This window comes from Leopardus geoffroyi, chromosome A2, assembly GCF_018350155.1.
Source record: "Leopardus geoffroyi isolate Oge1 chromosome A2, O.geoffroyi_Oge1_pat1.0, whole genome shotgun sequence".
NCBI classification, from domain to species: domain Eukaryota; kingdom Metazoa; phylum Chordata; class Mammalia; order Carnivora; family Felidae; genus Leopardus; species Leopardus geoffroyi.
The window spans coordinates 44,327,702-44,353,879 of NC_059331.1; the positions used below are offsets into that span (position 1 = coordinate 44,327,702).

Below are 26,178 nucleotides of genomic sequence, written 5' to 3' on the forward strand. Positions count from 1 at the left end.
TCCCCACCCCACCCCCCCGGATTCGCCGATTCTCAGCCCCAAAGCACAAGTGTTTGTTTCCCTGGCTAGAGCGCCTTAGAGATTCCACGAATTCTCGGTCTGCGGGAGGCCCGAGGTTTGTGTATCGCGCAGGTCGCGCCTCCTTGTGCCCCTATACTAGGGTAGCCAAGGAAGGAGGCATCGCGGCTGTAATTCCCCATTGCTCAGCAGGACATCCTTCACACTCCTGCACCGGAACCGGGTTAATTGTCTTCAGGTGTTTCGAGTTCAGGTGAGGCGCCCTTTCGCGGATTTGCGCGCAGGGGCTGGGAGTCTCGTCTCCCGGCCAGGGGCGGGCAGGTGCTGCTGCACCCGGGCTCTCGCCTCCTCGGGCCGCGCGCTGCGCATGCTCAGCCCGGCTGCGCGCCGGCTCCCCCCGCCCCCCAGCGTCTCTCCTCTTCTCCACGCGTCTCCGCCTCCCAGGCTGGGGAGCCGGCTGCCTGAACTCCGCGGCGCCAGGTTTTTGGAGGCGCCGCGAGCGCTGGGAGGGAGCGGAGCGCGGCACCAGACAGAGCACCGGGTTCAACATCAGGATTGGTCGCAAGTAGGAAGCTTCGCCACTACAGCGGGACCCTCGGGCTGTGCCCACGTCGCGCCGGAGGCTGTAGTGGGCGCCGCGCTCAGGTGCTGAGGGTAAGTGAGGCGCGAGCAGGCAGGGTCCGCTCCAGCCTGGGCGCCTGCTGCCCCGGGGCTTTCCGGCTCGCGGATTTTGGGGAAAGGGCATGGTCCTCGGAGGCTGCCGAGTGTAGAGGGGCTCCCTGGGGCTCCCACTCCTGCAGGGCTGGGCAGGGGCTGAGGGCCGTACTGCCCTGAGCCGGGCAGCCCTGCGGGCGGGGCGCAGCCGGAACTGAGCGCCCTGAAGCCGGGAGTAGGCAGGGCACCGACGGCGCCACCTTCACCCCACGGCGACCCTTTTTAGTCAGAAAATAAGTTTGTTGCTCTGCCGGGCAGCTAGAGAACAAGTAGCCTAGACCGCATAATGATTGGGGAATCGTTAGAATCCGCTCCTTCAGCTGGTTCAGGCTGTTGCCCCTTCTCCGTGCGTCCTCGCTCCCGGCGCGCGGTTCTTGGCGAGAGTTTCCTTCCGATGTTGATACTCCAGGCTCCGATTGCCCGGCTGTGCAGCCCACGGTAGAGAAAGGCAAACTTGGGCTGTTATTTGAGGCGATTTAGGACTCAGGGGAGCAGGGGGTCGGTAGCCGTGGTGGAGGGAGCCCTGGCGGAACAGACATGGACTTTGGAGGCGCCCACTCTGTGCCAGGCTGTGTCTGAGCGCGGGGGGTATAGCGGCGAATCACTCCGTCCGGGTCCCCGCTCTTATGACACGTTACGTGGTATACCCAGGCTCTGCCCAGGGAGCTTGTCGGGGTGGCGTGAAAATTTCCACCAATTTCAGGGGGATTTGCAGTTTCTTTGCAATGGCAAAGACTACCGCCTCGTCTGCTCCTTCGACCCAGACGTCCACGAGATGTGCGCCGGGCACCCCACGGACACCAACCCGCACTCTGCTTCTGGAACAGAGCAGAGGGCTCAAAACCTGTGTGCATTTTCTCTTTGTGTTTCGTGTATACGTTGTTACTTACTAAAGGTGTGGAGTTGGGGGTAAGAGGACGCGAGCCAGTCAAGGAGTCTGATGCATGGGAACATTCTTGCAGCACAGCGGATCCCCAGCAAGGAGGCAGCTTCGCGCAAAGCGAAGCTAAGGAGGTTAGTTGCTGCTGGCTGGGGTCTCCAGATTTGCAGTGAAAAGGCTTGCGGAGGTAGTGTAGGGCGAATCAGTGTGACTGATCACTCTGGGTGGGTGGTCTGCGTGGAGGTGGGGTGGTGGATCTTGGGGTGCGTTGGAGGTTTGTTTGCAAGGAGGAGCTCCTGGAAGGAAAGCTCCTGGAACTTTTTCTAGTTTTCCTGCTGAAATCAACATAGGGGCGGGGACATGTTTGTCGGAATAACTGTCTTTTGATTGCACGGGAAGAGTCTGCAGTTTCTTGTGATGGGAGCTTGATATTTTAAGGAATAATTCCATGTAATTGATTTGTTTAGTCACTCAGAGGAATAATTTGGAATGTGCTCTTATTTTTGTATTTTGAGATCTACGGTTTATGTCCTTTAAGGAGTGGGGTAGATTTGCAGCAGGCAGGTCCACGCAGAAGCATTTACATTCGGGCTGATGAGCAAGTTTGTTCTGTCTCTGCCCAAGTGAGTGAAAAAGAACATTGTGTCAAGGAGACAGACACCTCGAGGTGCTTTTTGTGGCATTCATGAGAAAAGTCACGTTTCTCCCATAACTTTATTCTTGCTCTCTTTGCCTTGATTTCATTCAAGACTTAGGTGACTGTCCACAATGCAGGGTGGGAATGTTAGGTTGCTAAGGATAAAAAAAAAAAATTGCTTGGGAATATTGTTTTCGCCACCTTATTAAATGCTACTGATTTTTGTTTGTTTAAACCAACTTCAACTGCTCTGGATTGATGAGAAGGAATGGTAATGGTAAACCTCATTTTTTTTCAGTGTGGATTCTGGCAAGTTGGAGGTGACCTGCATTGAGAAACTGACCTTTTTAAATTAGGGGGTAAGACTAATCAGGGAAAAGACCTGCTGCTTAAGGGTGCAGGTCAGATGCATGAAAATTTCAGCAGAGGCAGATTTTCTATTTTGCAGTCTTTATGAAAACAGCTTTTAGTTCCTTTAACTTGGGGGACTTTGTCTCCTTGAGTCAGCCTACACCTCTTTCTCTAGTCATTTCATATTGGTGGGACATTAAGAGTGAATAGAGAGCAAGCCTTTTAACGTTGGCTTTTATATCATCCACAGATTTTACCTAGTTCACTTTCTTTTTTTCTTTTTTTTTTTTTTTTATTCAGAAGTAGGTTTTCTAATTATTTTCCCTGTAAGCACTAAATCTTTTGGCTGGAATTTTTCTTCTGAAAGGTACACAGGACATCTGTTACTTGAGTTTATTTCTTAAGAATAAAGGTAACCTGAGTGATTATACTTTTCAGAAGAAAACTCCTTTATAGTTCTAAATAATGCCAAGTTTGATAATTGTTTTAACTTGTCGGATTCTTCTTGATTATACTCCGAGACATTGACATCATGTACTTTAGCTTTAATCTTGATTTTTATTTAAAGAATTTAATCGTTTGTGAAAACATGTTTTTATATGATTTTAATTGAATTAGTTTATTTTATTTGGTAAGCAGGGAGATGTCTGTATGCACAGATGTGGAAAGTTTTCTTGTTTTCATTTTCTGTAACACAGTATCTTAAATCTGAGGGGGGAGACCAGATTTATTACCTAGACTTACTGGTCTTTATTTTTTATTATATACTATCAGAAGAAAATTTGACCATACTCACTAAAATTTATTTCTAAGTTATACACATATACTGTTATATTCATATAATATTTATATTATAAAATGTGTATAAAAAAGGTAAAGGATAAATAAGGCAAAAATTAAGAGACAGAAGTTCTAATATTTTTATGTACTCCAGTGAATACAGCCCACTTTGGAAATCACTGATAGTTTGGGAGTTTTTACCTTTTCATATCTCTGGCTTTGCCATTCACCATCTTTGATACGGTAGCCAGTTGGAAAACTGCTAGAAATCTGTGTCTCCTGTAACAGATGGGTTAAGAGCATTGTTTCCTGGTCATGAACACATGTGGATGGAATGAGGCAGAAGAGATCAATGTAATAGAGGGGTCATCCTGGATCTCCCAAATGGGATATACAGATGAAAAAAAAAAGTTTAAATGTAAAGAATGAATTTCCAGTGGTTAAAAAAGTGAGGAAATCAGTAAGAGTGAGGAAAAGAAAGACATTTTCCATGTTGCAGTATTGTGTGGAGGGTGGAAAGATCAAAAACCTTGGAGATTAACCTGGATGTGGCCCTACCACTTATTACATTCATGATATTGGACAGGATAGTTCCATAACTTCTTGGAGTTTTCGTTTCCTTAGCTATAAACTTTGATAACATTTATTTCGAGCCATCATGATAGGGATTAAACCTGAGAGTATAGGTATGGAGCTTAGTTCTCTTAGGTTGGGGAGGTTAACAGCTGTAACAAATGAATCAGAAAAGTGTACTTCCTCCAATATGACATACTGTCATTCCTGTTAAGTCCCCAACTGGATGATCTTGGCAGCATTCCTCCAAGACTTCTGTCATCTTCAGCAGGGTCACTTCAGCCTTGGAAGGAGAAAGACTTGGAGAGTGTTCATTGCTCAGACCTGCAGGTCTCCATATAACTTTTGCTTTCATTTCATTGGCCAGAACTCAGTTGTATGTGGGTGGATCTTACTATAAGAGAGGCTGGGCAATGTGGTACAGCTGGGTTTCCAGGAAGGAGAAGAAATGGTTGGGGGAACAGCCAGCACTTCTGACACTCTATCACTATATGTGACATTTCCTCCATGTTCAGTAAATGTTACTTCCTTTTCCTTCCCCCAACCCTGGTTTTCCTGGCGGAAAAGCCAGGACAGTTATAAGGAAAAAGATAATAGAAGCAGTTAAAACATGCATAGTACTTATTATTTTTGAGATATTTTTCTAAGCTCTTTGCCCTGCTAGATCGGTATTATTATTGTTTCTGTTGTATATATAAGGAAAACTTGGTTTAGAGAAATTCAGTCATTTGCTCAACATAGCCAGTAAGTGGGCCCAGCTGGGATTTGAACCAGTTCTTTGGCTCTAGAGTTGATTTTCTTAATAGCTTCATTACACTTCTTGTTTATTCTTGCCTTAATACTTTTCTTGTTGTAGCCATTGGACTACTGTTTTCTTTTTGTGTGTATAAAAAAGCTGGAGGGAAATTAAAAATCCTAAAGAAGAGAAAAGATGATCTCTAATCTAACATTTAATGGAGTATAATTAGATATGATATAGCTTTATCTTGAATACCTACTTGGGTCAGGTATTTAAAGTAAGACTCTCTATGACTAGGCTTCTTCATTTATAATTAATTTTCAGGATATATGCCCTGAATTATAACCTTTTTCTTAAACTTTCATTGTGGGAATCCTTGACTACCGTTTTTATGCTGCAGTATGTAAAGATAAATTCTTGTTGACTTCTTAGCCTAAGCACATATTCCTTCTGGCAATTTCACAAGTAAAATATTCTCCCCTCATCTTCCTTTTGATCAAAAGCATCATTCTTCATCAACATCCCCAAATTCCAAGAAAGAAAATTCTTCCCTTGTTTTCTCAGCTTTGCAAAACTTTTTGAGTATTTGCTGCATGACTAAAGGGACTTTTACTTGTAATCCTAGTGTCCTGTAAAAGAAAATGATCCCTTTGTTCTCATCCTGTTATGGTGTCCCAGTTATATTAGACAATTTGCCTCTTCTCACCTTTCTTGTGTATTTGTCCTTTGCAAAAATACCTCTTACAGTTTTGTTTCCAAATAGCCGCAGTAGAAATGTGAGTTGGTTAATACTGAGAGTGTATTTTTTGCCGAGACCATTCATTTTCCAATATTATGGAGTCATTTTTTCCTTCTTGTTCAGTATATATTTGTGGCATCTTCCCAATTAATTAATGACTCGTGTTCTCATCATGTAGGTGAACAGATATACTTGGATGCTTCTCAGTCACCTCTTTCTCAAAAGACCATGTTCATTTCCTTCTCATTTTCCCTGAACCTTTTGTTCTAAGAAATGTGCTTTATTCTTTTTTAAATTTACCTTGCATCCAAACTTCTTCACACCCGTGCTATGTATATATATACATATATATGTGTGTGTGTTGTAAGTCCCTTTTTATGATTTAATGGGGTAGAAGGACAGAAAGGTTTAAACTTGCTTATTATAATGTTTTCAGAGTCCCAGTGAGTGAGGTCCCACAGGGCCTAGTGAAAAGTGTAACAGGTAAAGTCTAAATTTTTAGTGACTTAAAATACTTTCTACTTCTTGCTCATGTGGCATAGTTTAGTACTTAAGTCCTGATAAAGTGGCTTTCCATTGGGTCATTCGAGGAATCAAGTTCTTTATCCTCTTCCTGGCTTCGTCCTCCTAAGTCCCCTGAGTCCATATTCAGGCAAGGAGTGAGGAGAGAAATGTCCTGCAAGTTTCATAGGCTGTTTTTATACGCCCATACTGGGAGTGGTTATCATGGCTTTTGCTAACACTGCATTGAGCAGAACTTTTTTACTTGGCCATTCCTCCCTGCAAGGAAAGCTAAGAAATGGAGTCACACTGAGTGTCCAGAAAAAGTGGTATGGTGAATAACTAGCAGATTTTCAACAAATGGTAAGTCACAGATTTCTAATAAATAAATGTGAGATTACTGGCCAATTCTCTATTTCTCTCACTTTAGGTATGGAGAAAGCAGTGTGTGTGTGTGTGTGTGTGTGTTTGTGTGTGTGTGTGTTATTTGCCTGATAAGTATCTATTCCTTTTCTTCCTTTTTAAAAATGTTTATTTGTTTTGAGTGGGGGGAGAGAGAGAATCTGGCAGTTCAGCGTCCGATGCGGTTGAAACTCATGAACCGTGAGATCATGACCTGAGCCAAGGTTGGATGCTTAACTTACTGAGCCACCCAGGTGCCCCTCTTTACTTCTTTTTAATGTTGGCCTTTGTTACTATCCCATTCCTTTGTTTTAAGACTTTGGTTTTTAAGAGCAGTTTCAGATTTATGACAAAATTTACAGGCCTGTACAGAGATTCCTCATATGCTCCTGCTCCCAGACATTATCAACATTACTCACCAGAATGGTACATTTTTTACCCAACGTGAACCTAAATTGAAACACCATAATCACCCTAAGTTCATAGTTGACTTTAGGATTCACTGTTGGTGTTGTACCTCTATGAGTTTGGACACATAAATGTATGATGACATATTATCCATCATTATAATATCATAGAGTATTTTCACTGCCCTAAAAGGTCTCTGTGCTCTGCCTGTTCGCATCTCCCGCTCTCTCATTTTTAGTGCTTAAGGATATTCCATCGTTGGGTTCTATCCCATACTTAGTGCATATGGTCTGGGCAAAACTCTCTTGCCTACTGAAGGATTGAAACATGTCCTTCTACTTAAGAAAGAGCATTAGTTCTCCCTATCCACAGTAATCGTTGCCAGAAAGGGCCTAGTGCACTGTGAGAATGACTGTAGAAAGGCGAGATCTTTTGCTGCTTATAATAAGTCACTTGGCATTCCCCTACCAAGGCACATATATTCATCGCTAAATCATAAAGTGAAAGCTCTTATTTCTTTAAAGTCTGTCTCTGTAGAACTGTGAAGGGAAGTGGAAGTTAAAACCGCATCCTCATGCTTAATTTCTTTTTATAAGATTTATCCTGTTCCTTCCTAGATGATGATTTCCTTTCCATTTGCACTTCCCTGTTTCCCCCTTTCAGATCTGCAGTCTAGGTGCCCACCCTAGAGCCTGCCAGTTGATTTTTTTGCGTGTGTTTGTTTACATTGCCTTTGTGTTTGGTCTACTCTTGCCATCTTTCTCCAGGGTGTTTATTACAGTTTGTGTAATGCTCAACTCAATTGTCACTCTGTTTAGCCTCTTTCAATACTATTAAGGCATAAAAAATGATTGCCTTTTTCTGTACAGACTCCTATTTTATTTTTTTTTCCATGCCACTGATAAGACACCTATCATGAAAGTAACCACCCCTCCTGGTTTTCCCAAGACTGAAGGGTCCTAGGATGCAAGAAGTTCAGTGTTAAAACCTGTCAAGTCCTGGGCAAATTGGGACAAATTCAGTGTCCTACATTTTACATTGTAGTGTTATCTTGCTTGTCACTCAGTACCATGAGATTTCCTGGAGACAGTGGATAAGGGCTTGGACTTTGGAGTCACACAGATTTCTTACCAGTCCTAAATCCATTTTGTGTAAAATGTTTATTTATATGAGACATAGAGAAAACTACATGCAAGACAGAGCGTGAGTAGCGGATGGGCAGAGAGAGAGAGGGGGGGAGAGAGAGAAGTCCAAGCAGGATTCTCAGTTGTCAGTGCAAGAGCCCCAGGTGGGGCTCAGACTCAGAACTGTGTGATCAGGACCTGAACTGAAATCAAGGGTCAGATGCCTGACCTACTGAGCCACCCAGGTGTCCCAGTCTTAAATCCATTTTGTACTCTGTGTAATTGTGTGTCATAGCAGGTTATCTACCTTTTCTAGATTTCAGGTTCATCAGCTGTATAATGGGATGATAGGCATTTTGCAATTTTCAGATACTTAAAAGATATAATAAATTAAAATCACTTGTTTATTGATGGACAAATACTATTTGGATAGTACCTAAAGGCACAGGAATTTTATGAATACTATATGTAATACTACTTGCAAAGTACTTTTAGTTCAGTGCCTAAATCCTAGTAAGCTTCCAATAAACATATTTCGATTCATTAATGATATTCATATTTTGATATCACATGCCTAAAACATGGTAGACATCAAAAATAAAATTAAGCTCAGAAAATACATGTTCATGGAGCATTAATGATATTACCAGGAATTTATAATAACTAGAGCAAACAAGTCCATGAGAGTAATTAGGAGATATTTGAGAAAGCAGGAATTGGCTGTGAGATTGGTTCTTTTTTAGACAAGGTTTGCATTTTCTGGCTTATTTAAAGCCAGAGTCAGCAGTTTTCATGTTTTGGAAAGAGGAACTATTTTCCGTATTTGGACAAGGTCAGTTTCAGCTCATAGCAGTTAAAATAAGTATTTATCACTATTAAGTAAATAAAAGTGATGTATTTCTGGGAAGGGAGTTTGGTTCATGAGAAAATGAGGGTTAGGAGAGCAGAAGCCCTGCTGATTCCATAATGGTCTGGAGGTTTAAAAAAATGCATACAGAAGTCTCCTTTGTTCATACCGGGTAAGATATCCTCTCCACCTTTGACTGGAACTTTTGTGTGTGAAAATTTGTACCTTGCACATTTGTCCTAATGGAGACCTTGATAATTCATACTGCCTGTGCCTTTTAGATTTGTCATGGAAATTTCCAGTGAGGACAGGTGTTACAATTGTGCTTATGCTGAGATCGGTCCAGTTTGGAGAAGAACAGTGAGCAAAAAATGACGTGACTCAAATCCCTAAAAATGTATTATGAGGCATGATTCTAGGCACATTTCCATCATTTTGAATTGTACAGATTTGTATTATTACCTATATTATTATTGCTCTTCAATTATCAAATATAAATATGAGTGGGTTTTTTTGCCTTCATTATTAACTCATTTGATTAGCTGTTAGCCAGCTATTGATTCTAGGCTTTGCACAAATTAGCAAATTAATTACAAGTCCAAGGACTATTTTTTTACTGTATTTAATTAGATGAATGACATCCTTTAAAGAAAATGTTTACTCACGTCACATTTCTAATTCCTGGTAAAAATTATAATATAAACATGGTTGTCTACAATTTTTGGAACTAATTATAAATAGAGGTTTGTCTTTAATAATAGTTTTTTTTTTAATGGGAATCTGTGTAAAAATAGTACTTCACCCTTTAAATAGGTGGCTAAGTTTGATTTACTTCTTGATGACAGAGGATCACCATGATGAACATAGGATAGTAGTCTAGACCAGAGTGTGCATGGGCCTTTGATTCAGACAGACCTAGATTTGTTCTGCCACTTGCCAGCTGTGTGATCTTGAACATGCTCTTAACCCTTCCCAAGGCAGTTTTTAAAATCTGTGAAGTTGAATGTGCCTACCTTACAGAGATTCTGTGAACATTAAATGATAATTAAGACTAGTACAGTGTTCATGGCATATTCTACGCACTAAGTGAATTTGCCTTATACTATAATCTTTGCAGTTTATAGAGAACATAGTACATGTAGTTGCTTTATATATTTGTTGAAATAAATAATGTAATACTCGTCTGTGTCCATAGGATCACATCAAGTGCAGCTGAGATACGGGTACCTACCTTGAGTGAACTCTGTCTGCTTTCTGATGCCTTTAAGAGGGTCATATTTAATTCCTTGCTTTGATGAATTAGCCATTTGTTGGCCGTTTCTTACTGTTTGTGAACTAGAAAATAAGAGATATACAAGCCATTCAAACTATATGTAATAATTTGAGTAGATTCTGAATGACGCTCTGAAGGACCTTTTCTTTTTTTCTCCTCACTACCCACCTCCCCACCCCACATCCACCGAACAGATGTTTTGGTTTTTTTTTTTTTTGAGTGAGAGAGTAATACAGATGTTTTACATTTTCTGTTTTCTCAGTTTCACCTTTTCCTAGATCCTGACTGAGGAACTGAGAGGTAAAGTGTTAATGCAGTATAGTAGAAATAGAAAATTAACTGCTTTGATAAATTGTGACATGTGTTTGTGATACGCTTTGCACCAGAATCACATTTGTGAAGATTCCTGTGTTACAGGTGTGAAATGTTGACTGTCTTACCTGCAGTACAATAAAATTTGTTCAAAAGTCTGTACTCATTGTCTTTACTATACAAAGACATTCCCTTTTATCTTCTTCAGCACTTTTCCAGGTCTCATTCACCAGGTAGTAGATTCTTACCTAAAATTACTAGTATTTCCTCTCCATTTTCTTGTTTGAACTGAACAGTCAGAGTTCGAGACACTGCAACAATTCTAGATATGATTAAGATGGTGGTAATGTCTGTATATGCACTGTATAACATAGATTATCACGGATTCATAGTTCCAATAACTCTGCTCACTTCTTTTATTAGTAGCAGTTCACCAGCGTATTGTCATTTGTATTCTATGCAATAACTGAAATGAAGTTTTTTAAATGTTACTGTGGCTCAGGGGCGCCTGGGTGGCTCAGTCGGTTGAGTGTCCGACTTCGGCCCAGGTCATGATCTCACGTCCGTGAGTTCGAGCCCTGCATCGGGCTCTGTGCTGACAGTGCAGAGCCTGGAGCCTGTTTCAGATTCTGTGTCTCCCTCTCTTTCTCTGACCCCCCCCCCCATTCATGCTCTGTCTGTCTCTGTCTCAAAAATAAATAAACGTTAAAAAAAATTTTTTTTTAAATGTTACTGTGGCTCAGAGCCACAGTCTTCTGTTGTTTTGAATTCATAAACTTTTACAAATTTTAGTAGTTTTCTTTAAAGTAGCATCTTAGAGTCGCCTGGGTGGCTCAGTCAGTTGAGCATCTGACTTTAGCTCAGGTCATGATCTCACGGTCTGTGAGTTCAAACCCCGTGTCGGGCTCTGTGCTGACAGTTCAGAGCCTGGAGCCTGCTTCGGATTCTGTGTCTCCCTCTCTCTCTGCCCCTCCCCTGCTCATGCTCTGTCTCTCTCTGTCTCAAAAATAAATGTTAAAAAAATTTAAAAACATTAAAAAAAATAAAGTAGCATCTTAATTCATTGTATTAAGGTTAACCTTTTTTTTTTTAAAGATTTTATTTGTTTTAAATTGCTTTTAATGTTTATTCATTTTTTGAGAAACTGCAAGAGTGGGGAAGGGGTAGAGAGAGAGGGAGACACAGAATCTAAAGCAGGCTCCAGGCTCTGAACTGATAGCACAGAGGCTGAGGGCGGGGCTCGAACCCACAAACTGTGAGATTGTGACCTGAGCTCAAGTTGGACGCTTAACCCACCGAGCCACCCAGGTACCCCTAAAAGATTATATTTTTATGTGATCCCTGTACCCCACTGTGAAGCTTGAACTCTCAACCCCAAGGTCAATAGTCGCATGCTCCACCAAATGAGCCAGTCAGGAGCCCCTGTTAAAGTTAATTCCTTAAGAAAAGGAACATAATATAATGCATATCCCAAATGATGAATTCCATGTTTTAGGTTAGGGTTCAGTCTACTATTTTATGTGATGTAAAAGAGAGGCTATAGGTAGACTTGGTGATTCAGATTGCTTTGATGATTCAAATTCTGGCTCTACCACTATTATATATGTAGTATTAGCCTAACTTATATACCCACTCCTAGCTTTATTTTCCCATCTGTATGATGGGGGTATTGTTGCAAGGTTGTGAGACTAAAATTAGTTATTCATATATACACATAGCCTAGTGCCAGGCACATAATTAGATCATCCCTTAAAATGCTGAGTTTCTTATTATGATCCTGTTGTTTTCATGCCTTTATTTGATAGGACGTCTATGTTGATGAAACATGTGAAAGTTAAGATTAATGCACTTGAAATGTCATTCTTTTAAAATACTTAATAAAGTGATTTATGTTTGTTCCTGTGTCTTTATCCATGGATATATCTCTCTTGGCTGTGTAAAAGAGGAAGGCAACATCTCTATAGGATGTTGTTTTATGGTTGACTATTATAAGGAGCCACTGTATCGGAACTGAGATGTGATTAGCACTATTTGAGATTTCACTTTGGAAAAATGGTTTTGGCTGTGGTCAAGAGTCTTGTTTATTAAAAAGAATGAATTACTGAATAGGTTCTCATTTGTATTCTTTTTATTTCAGCTATAGCCCATCTTGCCATGTTGCAAAAGGATATGCTGACATGTGACAGAATAGAAATATAAAAATGTTTCAAGTTGCTTTCAGTCAAATATGATTGAAAATTTTCAAAAGATTTACACATTTTTTTATTTGTAATAGTGACATTACTGAGAAATGAATTTCACTGTCTTCTGGAGAGCAGCAGCCTCTTTATGAGTGCTTTGCATTTCAAAACTTAGCAAATGTAACATAATGACTGGTGTATTATTAATATGCCTACAACTAAGGAGTTTTACATATTTGAAGAGAAACGAGTTAGTGTTATTTTACTTCCTATTTGTATAACCATTAAGGAATGAAACATTAAGGTTTGTCTACTTCCTCCTTATATATATACAGACATATGTTTACTATGTAGTTTATGGGATTCAAATAATACTTTTTTATAGTTTTGTTTATAATTGATCTTTTAATCTTACTAGATTTCTTAATTACTTTTATGATTCTTTCTGTATTTCTAACGCATACAATAAGAACTTGTTTACTGGTTTCCATTGTGATATACATTGTCCCCCTACTATCTACTAAGTTGATTCACATTAGAATCTTAATTCACTGACAGATTTCCATCTATTACTTATACCTTATAGAATCTAAGTTGTGGCTTTGTTGTGGAAATTAGCCTGACTGCAGGTTTAATCATTAATGTCCTGGTACTCTCTGTCATTAGGTTATTTCCCGAATGCATTGTGTACTACACCTCTGATTCTTCAGAGGACCAGACCAAGTATTTGTGAAAGTCCTAAAGGATACACTTTGAATGCAAAGGATGGTAGAAATCCTGCCATTTCTGTCTTCTTAGGCTTTTAGGTGTTAGAAAGCACTATAGAAACATATTTACACTGATGGATTACACTATCCCCAATTACTAAAATTACCTGGCTGAGTAAGGGGGTATAGGGACGGTTTCTCTTATGTCCAAAAATAATATAATGAATTGTCCATCAATTATTTCATTTTGCTATTGATCCTTGGTGTTTTGTACTCTATATCTCATTGACTAAGAACATCCATTCTATAAGGGCTTATGTATATAGTCTATAGTTTAGAAAAGAGTATCATTCATAGAGAAAGTTTGCGCAAAACCTTCATGCTATTGTAGTCAATAGATGGCATTTCCTGGGAACTTGTGTGAAAAATACAGGACTTTGGCTGCCATTCAGGCTTATATTCAGGATCTTCATTTTTTCAGGTGATTTGTATTCACATTAAAGATTGATAGGCATTGATTTATATCATATTCTTAACTAACTTAAGTGACTAGTTACCTGATACTATGCCTAAGTGTCAAGTATATAGTCAGTGTGCTTAATTATATGTTAAGAACCCAATACTACAGGATTAAAGATAGGTATAGTAAAGTTTGGTCAAAGGATGGTCAGAATCTATTAGGGTGGATACTACATACACACACACACACACAAACACACTTTTTTAGAAATTCAGATAGAATATGGCCAACATGAATGGAGTAGAAAATGGTTTGGAAATCATTGTAGGGAAGCTTTTTCATTTCTTGGGAATATGTTCTCATCATGTTCTTTTTGAAGCCCTTATTGGTAGAGTCTCTCAAGCCATTCTTGCTTATGCTGAGTTTAGCAACCTTGAGAACAATATGTACCATTTTACCCATCATTGTAATTGATTAGCCTTTAGTGAATTTTTACACAGCCACTTCTAAGGATAGATTTCTGGTGTAAGCACGCATGCGTATGTGTTTGTGTGAAAAGACATGTCACTTGTGCTTTCAAAAAGTTCTTTGTTTAGTATGAAAACTCAAATTACAATGTGGTGTGGGATATTATGATAGCACTTGTGTAGAGATTATGGGGAAGAATTCATAATTGAGATAAGGTGGAAAGATGGACAATATTTGAATGTTGGGTTTGGAAAGAACACTTAAAGAGGGTGTAGTGTATACAGTGTTATGGGTCATGAGAGAAAATGACAGAGAATGACAAAGAGAATGACAAAGAGCTGGGTATGAGTGAACCTTAGGGATGTGGGAGCATGGCAGCAGAGTCTTTGCATTATACTAGTTTCATAGACTAGTTTCATAGACTAGAATGAGAATGATGCGCCATGGGTCGGGCAGAGAACAAGTTGTGATTGTCATTTGTGAATCATAGAATTGTACGAACTAGCATCTGTAACCTGTGAGATAATTTGGAGAATAAGAGAAAATTGGACCATATTCTGTAGACCATAGACAGTCATGAAGTATTTTAAAGTGTCAGGATGACATCAGATTGTTAAATTTGAAAGTCTATCTGAATTTTGTGTGAGATATGAATAATGTATTTGGGGTAGTATGTAGAGTGGTATCCATAAGTTGTCTAGGCTTTTAGATGTATCCCTGACCTATGATTAGTTCTTATTTCCTATGCTAGTTCATGTTAATTATGTAGGATAACAGTAAACTGAGTACAAAACTGCATTTTCATTTTATTTAGATGAAATATTTATACTTGTTTAATGTATTTTATTTCATATTTAAATTCACTATGCATAGGGATTAATGTGTGAATGGGGCTTAAATTAGAAAACTCAGAAAATGAGCAAACAACAAAGGTTCTTATGCATGTAATGAAAAAAATGCATCTCACAAGGTAATTAAGTGATTTTATATTGCAGTATGAAAACAATTGTCTTATGGATGTAGGTTACCAAGTGGGCAATTTCAATTAAGTATAAGATATTCTTTTCTTAAATACATTTTATTTGAAATATCAGAGGTTTACATAGCAAGGTGTCCAGTGCCCATCTGCTATCCATCATATTTTCTGGCTTCATTTCGTATCTCTCTCCTGTGACTGAGGTGCATTCCTTTGCATTTGCTGTCCTAAGATATTGTTGAAGGGAAATTAACACTGCTTGACAACATTTCTAATAAGTATTCATACTGTAGTGGACATATTTTTCTTTTAATTCACAGGAACAAGTCCACCTTCTCAACAGCAAAATTGCTTCCACTATTTTTGGTCTTGTTGGTTGATAAATCCCAAGTCCACTTCTATCTAGGAAGTGGTTGGGGAAGTTTTTCTGGTGACTTTCTCAGCTAGGCCCTTCCTCTGCCTCAGTGTACCAAATGTGCAGGCATGTGACCTGCACCTCTGAATGTTCAAATTATCAGCATCTGTCTCCTCATGTGGAATCTTGAGCTCAGTGATGTAGGCTGAAGAAATACGAGGGTTTATTTATATACATATTTTTACTTTGTTATTGTCCTGGCCTAACTGTCCAGTGGTATCTGCTCCTGGGGATTTTTGGGGCTGCTTGATTCCCTGTTTCTTTCTTCTGTCCTGTGATCTGCACAGATGCTTTTTATAAGGTCCCCTTTTTCTTAGGCTTTCAGAGTTGGTTATTCTTGCTTGCTACCAAAGAAATGTAAAGAAGTTATTCTGGTATGTGCATATGTTTGGAGATACTTTTTATTTGCCACCTGCCTTATAATGTTATCCCCTTATCTTTCTGTTGGGAACTTGTACACCACAGACACATAGGTTACCTTTTCAAGATGCATCATTTACTAGTTTGAGGCCTTTCTAGGAATTGGAAAAGTCATTCCCTTCACCAGCCTATGACATTTTCCACAGTTTACAATTGAGTACTCTCATCCCAGGGTTCTGTAGAATAGGGAAAGATGGCTGGAAATTTGGCATGCAAATCTTTCTGCCTTCCTTTTTTCAGGTTTGGATAAGTGATATTATCCAAAAAGAGTTCTAACATTTCATGCAATTACAGACACTATGTTGATTCTTCATAAGCCTGTGTCTTTTATGAGTAATTCATGTAACATCATAATTCATAACATCAGCAGCCGCAAGTTCCCACCTTGGCATCTCTGATACTAATAAGTCTTTTCTACATACGTCTTTCTGGAGGCTCTGTTATCTAGTAAGGAGCTAAAGCTTAGCTTTTGGGACTTAGCCTACAAACTTGTTACCTCCAAATATAGGAGTCTTGGTGTTACTATCCTTAGACCTAATATTTCTCCAGGGTGCCTTCTAGTAGCCTGAGCATAAAAGTCTCTGATGTAGCTCAGATCCGGCATTGTTAATTGAGTTGCACCCCAGGCCCAATGATCTTCTAATACTCTTTCATATATAGCCATTGACCACTAAACTTTTACTCACTTTCTATTAGAAACAAGGCATTGTAGGAGGCCTATTATCAGGTATAAAGACCATTCCATGACCTTAACTTGGAAGTAGAAGAGGGGGCCATGTTTATGGGACTGAAAAAAAACTCTGGGGGGTAAGTGCTACAAAATATGATTGTGAGAAAAACCTTGGCACTTTGCAAGAAAATAAAGATTGACAGCCAGCTCTAGAGGTTTTGAATCAGAGTCTCTAGGGATGAATTTTAGGAAGCTATATTTTGAATATACTCCCCATGTGATTCTGATGTTCAGCCAGTTTTAGGAACTAGAGCATGTTCTGAAGAACACTAATTCTTCAAGATATAAATAGATTCCCTTTAAAATTTTTTCTTAGGAAATTTTTTTTTCCTTAGGAAAATGAGCTTAGGAAGTTCTGGTTTTTTTTTTCAATGTTTATTTATTTTTTGGGGGACAGAGAGAGACAGAGCATGAATGGGGAGGGGCAGAGAGAGAGGGAGACACAGAATCGGAAACAGGCTCCAGGCTCTGAGCCATCAGCCCCAGAGCCCGACGCGGGGCTCGAACTCACGGTCCGCGAGATCGTGACCTGGCTGAAGTTGGACGCTTAACTGACTGCACCACCCAGGCGCCCCAGGAAGTTCTGGATTTTTAAACCGGTTTTTTTTTTTTTTTTTTTTTTTTTTTTTTTTTTTTTTTACATTAGTACATCTCAGAATCTTTATGTGCTTTGTGAATACATGTTTCTGAAATTTATTTGAGTAATGTTGTAGGCTGTTTGGGTTACTTTATCAGAGTACCATAGATGAAGTGCCTTATAAACAACAGAAATTTATTCCTTATGGTTCTGAAGGCTGGAAAATCCAGGATCAAATTGCTGCCATATACAGTGTGTGATGAGAACCTACTTCCTCGTTCATGAGCAACCAGCACTGTAAACTCTGAGTCTTTTTTTTTTAAACAGTTTTTTCTAATGTTTATTTATATTTGAGAGAGAGACAGAGACAGGGACAGAGAGAGAGAGAGAGCAAGTGCACACGCAAGCAGAGGAGGGGCAGAGAGAGAGGGAGGCACAGAATCTGAGGCAGGCTCCAGGCTCCTAGCTGTCAGCCCAGAGCCCTATGGCTTAAATTCACCAGCCCTGAGATAATGACCTGAAGTTGGATGGTTAATCAGTTGAGCCACCCAGGCACCCTTGGTTGGGATCTTTTTAAAATAAAGACCCTAATCCTATTCATGAGCGCTCTGCCTTCATGGCCAAATGCCTCTCAGAGGCCCAACTTTCATTTACCATCACATGGGGGATAAGGTTTCGACGTAAGAATTTTGGCATACTTGCAGTGTCCAGTGACAGTCCCTGTCTCCTAAACATCTAATGGTTGTGGCTATCAGCCCTGGCAGCTCATTAAAATCATTTGGTTTAGTTGCTGTAGAATAAAGGTGGGTTCTGGGTAATGGAATTTTTTAAAAGCTTCCCAGATGATTTTCATTAAATGCAGCAAGTTTTGAGACCAAAGACAGAGTGAAATATTCTTTGGAATATCCTTTAGGAAATTTTGTCCTACTGTGTGTTTCATATCATCCACTTTTTAAAAATGTTTCACGTGTGGGGTGGCTTTACTTAATTTACATATATATGTACATAAACATACACACTTGTGTATATGTATATATCTATAAATACATAAATTATGCTATAGTTTCCAGGTAGTTTTTCAAATACCTTTATTTTCCTGATTATAATAGAAACTTCTTTTTAGGAAGAAATACGCCCAGTTATTGGAGACACTCTCTGAGAAAAAAAAATTTATATATCTATATATATCCAAAATATACCTATATCTATATATATATCTAGATATATACATGTAAAACATGTAGAGATTATATATCTATGGGTTGTCTAAGTAAATTCTAATCATAATGAGTAGCATTAATCGAATACTTAGCAATGTACTGGCAAGTTGGTAAATTCTTTTATTATCATTGAAACTTACCATCCTATGAGCTAGGTATTGTGATGAGAAAACTAAGAGATTAAATAACTTGATTCAGGTCATACAACTAGTAAATATCAGTACTGATATCAGATCCCTAGTATGCCTGTCTGTGACCTAAAGCTTTAAACGAGTTTGAAATCCTGGCTGAGGAAGAGATTTTTGTGTTTAATGATCGGTATTTGGCTAAAAGACATCAGTATGTGCATGCTTTCAGAACTATATTTTATTGGAGGGATGGTAAGTCTTCATAAATTATAAGGGTGTGGGAAGGTATTTCACATGTTGAGAACCATATGAAAATAGGGTTTTCAAACAGAGATTGGCATATGCAGGTAAACAGAATTTTTGTAGTTACAGTAAATTGATAATTTGTGTAGGTAAATGATATATTATTCTGAATGTGTTTGAATACTCAAAATTCAATGTATAAACATTTTTCATCAGTATAGGCTTTTAGGTATTGCTAAGCTTCTAGAAAATACTGTGTTTGACAGATTTTGTTATTCTGGCCACAAATTTAAACAAAGGGAACAAATGATTTGACTATTGGCAATAAAACTTAGTGGATTTATGTATGGGTTCAATTGCATGCTTATTAGTCACTCAGAAAATGATGTTTCATTTTAAAAACACTTACCTTCATATGTTGTGATGATATAACAAGTTTTCAGTTTTTTGTCTTTCATTTTGCCAGAGAAAATAAATTGGGTAAATGTAAATGACAGTACAGTGTTTTTAATAAAGTATAATGGCTAATCTTATGTGTCAACTTGGTTAGTTAGACCACAGTCCATATATTTGGTCTAACATGTCTGGGTGATGCTATGAAATTTTTTTAGGTGATAGTAACATTTAAATCAGGAGACTTTGAATAAAGGAGATCCATAATGTGGATAGGCTTCATGCGTTCAGTTGAAGGCTCTAAGTAACACTGACCTCCCCCAAGGAAGACTGAGAGTTCTTCCAACAGACTGCTTTCAGACTCAAGCTGCAACACCAACTCTTCCCCACGTCTTCTGCCTATAGGTCTCCTGCCTACTCTGCAAATTTTGTACTTGATAGCTTCCATGATCATGTCAGCCATTTCCTTCCTTCCTTCCTTCCTTCCTTCCTTCCTTCCTTCCTTCCTTCCTTCCTTCCTTCCTTCTTCCTTCTTTCTTCTTTCTTCTTCCTTTTTTTCATGTTTATTTTTGGAAGAGGGAGACATAGAATCCGAAGCAGGTTCCTGGCTCAGAGCTGTCAGCCCAGAGCCTGACGCGGGGCTCAAACTCATTAACCACGAGATCATGACCTAAGCCAAAGTCAGCCAGCCACTTACCTGACTGAGCCACCCAGGTGCCCCTTTGTAAGCCATTTTCTTAAAATAAATCTGCTTGCCATCATATGTTTGAAGTATGAGGAGCAACAGATGACACCAAATTCTTCCATCTCCTACATTGGTGATATTTTCACATGTATTGGGCAATTTCATAAATGCCATATAGAGTAAATAAGATCATAGAAAGTTCAAAATAGAATTTGTTGCTCCCTATGATTTTGTGGCTTTATAGGTTTTCAGATGCAGCTTTGGTCTTCTTGTCAAAGTGGGATAATTTAGAAAAATGTGAGTGGACTATTCTTCTACAATTCACTTCTTTCATCCATGGAACCTATCATAATGAGTACTTCTAAGTACTAGGGCAACAGTAGGTCCTGTCAGTATAAAAGAAAAATGCCAGAAATGGACCCTGGCTTCATGGAGCTTTGACTCTAGTAGGGAAGACTATAAAAAAAGTTAATTAATACTTACGTTAAAAACAAAAACTGAAATAGGTGTTGTGAAGGAGATGAGGGTGCTACAATGGAGAGTAATGTAGGAAGGATCTACCTTAGATGGCATAGTGAATATGAATTTTGAAGCTGAAACTTGAGAAGATGCTAATCCTACAAATAACTAGCAAAGTTCCAGACAGTAGGCAAGGAAGAGGTTGATTCATAACTTGATTTGTTATTATGTGTAAATGATCAAATTGTGGTTGGTCAAGAAAACCTTAGACTAAACTGAGTGAAGGTGGATGTTGAGAGTGAAGGTCGTGAATAGAAGGTTGTAGGAAAATGTAACACTGGTAAAATGAAGTTAATTTAGGTGGACTCAAGTTTAAGAGTATTATAGAGAAAACCTTAATTTCACACTGGACTAGTTTTTAAATATGTTTATTATACCCTGTAAATCATACATGAAGCATCTACATAATAAATAGCTTTTTTTTGTTTGTTCTTTTTTACTATGACTGTCATGCATATGGATTAGTATCTAAGGCTGGCTTGTTTTTTGTTTTTGTGTTTTCTTTTTTAGTATGACTATGAATGTCATGAACATAGATTACTATGTAAGGCTGGCTCGTGGATGCTTGTCTAGATCTTAAATCTTAGAATGTCATATTGTTGATTCGGAGGCTATCTCAATATCTGAAGTGTCTTGAAAGTCGAGGCTTACCAACTTACTGAATTTAAAAATATGATTGTCTCTTGTGTTGTCTTTTTTCCTTTCCTCTTCTTTTCTTTCCACCCCTTCCCTTCTTTTGCCTGCTTGCTTGCTTGCTTTCATTCATTCATTCATTCATTCATTCATTCATTCTCAAGTCACTACCAAAGGCTAGGAAGTCATTACACCCTGAGTATCATTTTCACTCAACTCAAAGAAGTTATATGGCTGTACCTCTTTGTCCTCCAGTCCTGTAGAATTGTTAAATAGGTTACTGTAGAACTTGTGCTATACAAGAAGCCTCTCACTGAAGAATTAAAGCAAATGTCAAACCTGTAACTTGGCAGAGATTCCATTTCATAGTTTGAAGAATTTAATGTATTGTCTACACTGTTGAAGAGTTAAGGTAATTATCCATATTATTAAAAAGAAAAAAATCTGGTACTGATGAAAAAGTAGGGTCTGGGACCTTGATTGATTTGGACTGGCTATTAATGTTGTTTAATTTCCCTGGATAATGTCTGAACTTTCCATTTCAGTTTGCCTTTATAACCCTTTGTATTTTTTTCTTAATTATTTTCCTGTAAAGGTTATGTGTCTGTGAGTATGCATTTTAATAGTATGAAAGGGTATCTGGTCAAAACTAAACTTCCTTTCTGTCATCTTCTGCTAGCTGTTTCTCTGGAGTCACTGTTACTATTATTTGTTTAACTTTCCAGAGATGTTTACTTTTTATGAGCACATGTATGTTACTTCTTAAATTAAAAGGCAATATAAAAATTTATATGATGCATACATTATATATATATATACACACGCACACACATATATATACACATACATACGTACATATATATATATATAAACAGTTATATATATATATATATATATATATATAAACAGTTATATATATATAAACAGTGAATGGAATACCTTTCTTCACATGAAGGTGAATTTTAGATATCAGTACCCATCAGTCTATATACATAGCTATTTTTTGCTTGCCAATGACTACTTAGAATATTTATTTCCTTGTACCAAAGTTATAATACTGGAACCCTGTTCATTGTCATTTATGTTCTTGACAGGCCTTTGTTACTATAAACATTAGTTTTGTAGATATATGTGAATATACCTGTAGAATACATTCTTGAAGGAGGAATTGGAATTTCGCAGTCTAAAAGTAGTACATTTTGCATTTGTGACATTTATAGTTATTTCCAGATTGCCCTCCAAAGAAATGATCACAATTTACATTTTCCTAACAATGTCTTCATAACTTTTGAATTGATTTAGTATTCCCTCAGTGATTAGCAGAAGTTCATTCCATAATCTGTCAACATTAGTGATTTTCACAAAGCCTTATAAGTGATCACATACCTATGCAGAGCAGCTTATATTAGGCATTCTCGTACAAGGTCATGGTTGACTTTTGTGACATAGCTACACCTGCTTCCATGAGTATTTTCCCTTTTATTTTACGTCATTGCAAGTGAGCTTTCAGAATCACATACATATACTGATCTTTACGTGTTAAAGAGGTCCTTGGTGACCAATATCCAGGCAGTTTTAAATGGTGCTTTGTCTAAAGGGTCCCTTTCTTTTTTTTTTTTTTTAATTTTAATGTTTATTTATGAGAGAGAGGGAGGGAGGGAGGGGCAGAAAGAGAGGGAGACATAGAAACCAGAAGTAGGCTCCAGGCTCTGAACTGTCAATGCAGAGCCTGATGCAGAGCTCAAACTCATGAACCATAAGATCATGACCTGAGCCACCCACGTGCCCCTAAAGGGTCCCTTTCTTTGATTGATCCAGCTACTGTGCCATTACTATTAGAGGGCTTTTCAGATACGTCTTCTTGTCCTGAATCCAGCAGTACTGTGTCCCCTCGTACCACCCATGACCTGTTTTTGAAATGACATCTCCCAAGATTTATTCAGATGCTGCAGTTTTCTAGCACTACAATGACTGTAATTAGTCGCTGACATATGATGATTTATTGCTGGAGGTTTCCTTAGAAATTTACTTTGTGTGTTGGGGCTAAGAGATGAGTGTTGGAGTTTCAGATTTACAATTCTTGTCCTGCACCACTTAACACATCAAAGCTACATTTGGGATCACCAGGCAACTTGACACCATCTTGACTCGGTCTCCCAAGTAAAAATGAAATGTACAGCAATTAAGAGTGCTGAAGAAGGTACATGACTAGATTAATTCTTCCTGATTAGGCCCTGGTGAGTTTGTAAATGGATAAACAGATAAAAATACTTTAAGTTGTGGGCTAAGTCAAAGCCAAGAACCCAGGAAGATTTCTAACAATTCCACAAAGACAAAGAAGCCAGAAGCCAGAACCTTAGACTATAAAGCATGCAGAGCAAGAGGAATCTCCCTGTGCCAAGGCTTGCACATAGAATGCAGATTAGAGGGAAATGACTTAAAATAGTTCAGCAACATATTCAGTCTAAGAGTTTGCCAAAGAAGTCAGGTTAAATGTCCAGCCCAATGAAACATTTTGGAGAGGTGAGGTAGTAAGGGACAGGAGAAGGGATTATCCAAAAAGTATGAACAGTGTAGTAGTGAGAAAATGTCAATGTCAGCTTGCATTCACACTAGTTTTCTCAACCCCATTAACCATGTCATTAAAATCATCTTGGAATGTTGTTAAAATGGGGCATTTTTAGGTAACAGTGGCTTGGTAAATAGAGGATTCTTTTCTCTTTGAAGTCACACTTTTCTCAAAGGCATTGTCTGCATAGATTTCTATTAAGACTTCTAGATCCCTGAGTTTTTTTGTTGTTAGTATGTGTATGTGTGTGTGTGTGTGTGTGTGTGTGTGTGTGTGTTTTAATTTTAAAACTCCCACCATGTTTAGGATTTCTTTCCTGATGGATATATTTGACATTGGTTGTCGCTGTATTGTATCAGAAACCCTTCCTGTAGTGTTATCTTATTATGACTTACTAAGACCTGTTGTCTTATTGACTCTGGAGTTGTGAATATAGCCATTGGCAGGTCTGAGTATTAAGCAATTCACTGGCTTTTTTTTTTAATAAATAAATGCCCCGCAGGGGCACCTGGGTTTCTCAATCTATTAAGCATCCCACTTTGGCTCAGATATTGATTTCATGGTTTGTGGGTTTGAGCCCCACATCAGGGTCTGTGCTGATAGCTGAGAGCCTGGAGCCTGCTCTGGATTCTGTCTCTCTCTCTCTCTGCCCCTGCCCTGCCGTGCTCTCTCAAAAATAAGTGAATATTAAAAAAATAAATGCCCTGTTGCTTTTTTTCTTTTTTTATTAAAAAAAAATTTTTTTAAATTTTATTTCTGAGACAAAGAGAGAGCATGAGTGGGGGAGGGGCAGAGAGAGAAGGAGACAAAGAATCCCAAGCAGGCTCCAGGCTCTGAGCTGTCAGCACAGAGCCTGACGTGGGACTCAAACTCACAAACTGTAAGATTATGACCTGAGCTGAAGTCGGACACTTAACCGACTGAGCCACCCAGGTGACCCCTAATTTTTTTCTACTTTTTATTTTTTTAATTAAATTTTTAAAGTAGGCTTCACATCCAGTGTGGAGCCCAATGTGAGACTTGAACTGAGGGCTCTGACTGAGCCACCCAGGCACTCCAAAAATTCACTGTCTTTATGGAGTGTCCACAAATGCATATATGGTTTTGCTTTTGATTTTTTAAGGAGCTCACTGATTTCTATCTAATTAGAACCCTCAGGCTCTTATGAGCCAAAATGGAAAAAAAAATATAATTGACTGTGTTTTTCCTTTGTGTTCCCAAAGGATGACACTTTTCAATGTGTTACACAGTCCTTAATATTAAAATGCTTAGTAAATGTATGAGTGAATTCTACTTTTGGTTTCTTTATCTGACACCTTTTCTTGTACTTTCTGGGCAGTAAGAAGTAGAGATCTGGGTTTCTAGTAGATTTATGCTTTATAATTAAGAAATATTGATTTAATAATTTTTTTGTCCTTTGGGCTTTGTTTAATCATTAACTAATAAGATTTACTGTGAACCTTGCAGTTCTATAGTCCTATACTTGATGGTGTTAGCTCCTTAGCACATAATTGTTTTGAATGGAATGATAATTAGGTTAATTAGATATACAAAACTAAGTGCTGTGTATGAAAAGATTGAGGGGAGGAGGAGAGACTGTAACTTTAAACATGGTTGAAAACTCATCAAGTAATGGCTTTCTTAATTTTAGATGTGCTTTGCTCTCCTTTGGTTGCAAGCAGTGGAGACTTATTTAAGTTCTATTAAGTAAGGGGAATTTATTGGAAGGTGAAATACAGAAATAAAGAAGAGAGAAATATCTTCCACATAGAAGGTTTGGATGTGAGTTTTGGGAAAGGTACACAACTGTAGTATACATGGACCTCAGCCAGCAGAAGGCAGTTCAGGACTAGAAGGTTATATGCGATTTTTTGACATTGACCTCATTAGGAGCATTAATAGTTGAAGGATCCTTATTCCACTGCTGTACAGTGAATAAGATTTACCCATTCATTCTTTCTTGCTCATCTTTCTTATCTGTGGTTTTTTTTTTCCCTTGGTCTTTCCCAGTGAATTATCTGCTTTTTTTTTTAATTTTTAAAAATATTTATTTATTTTTGAAAGAGAGACAGTGTAAGCAGGGGAGGGACAGAGAGGGAAGGAGACATAAAATCCGAAGTAGGGCCCAGGCTCTGTGCTGTCTGCACAGAGCCCGATGTGGGGCTGAAACTCACGAACCTCAAGATCATGACCTGAGCCAAAGTTGGATGCTTAACCGACTGAGCCATCCCAGGTGCTCCTACCTGCTTTTTTTTTTTTTTTTTTCATGAAAAGACTGGATCCCCCAGTTCTGGGAGCAGTGCCTTTGCTATGGGCTATCTTATCTGGTAGACTACTACCCTATGATCACCGACCCTTTACTGGGTGTCCACCACAGTCCTGTGTGGCTGAGGGTATGGCTTCATGTTCTGAGATAACGGATCAGAGAAGTCTCAGAAGTGTCTTTCTGGGGAATCATCCTTGAGAACTTAGTGGATGCCTTTTCCTCTTTTGTTTCTTTGTTTCTGTCTTTTCTGTATCTCTTTCTTTATCGCTGTCTCTCTCTCTCTCATCTCTG

The 26,178-nt window shown here is 38.6% G+C and overlaps 1 protein-coding gene across 5 annotated transcripts in view; it reads left to right on the forward strand.

The window, feature by feature from the left end:
• Positions 1 to 453: 453 nt before the first annotated feature.
• CNTN4 (contactin 4) overlaps positions 454 to 26,178 on the forward strand; it is a 901,803-nt gene continuing 876,078 nt past the window's right edge. For 2 of the 5 annotated variants that reach the window (XM_045493589.1, XM_045493588.1), the window contains exon 1: positions 454 to 672. The gene's annotated coding sequence lies outside the window, so the exon portion shown is untranslated. Of the gene's footprint in view, positions 673 to 6,276; positions 6,296 to 26,178 lie in introns of those variants that run through there. The other 3 variants (XM_045493585.1, XM_045493584.1, XM_045493586.1) reach the window with 2 other exon arrangements.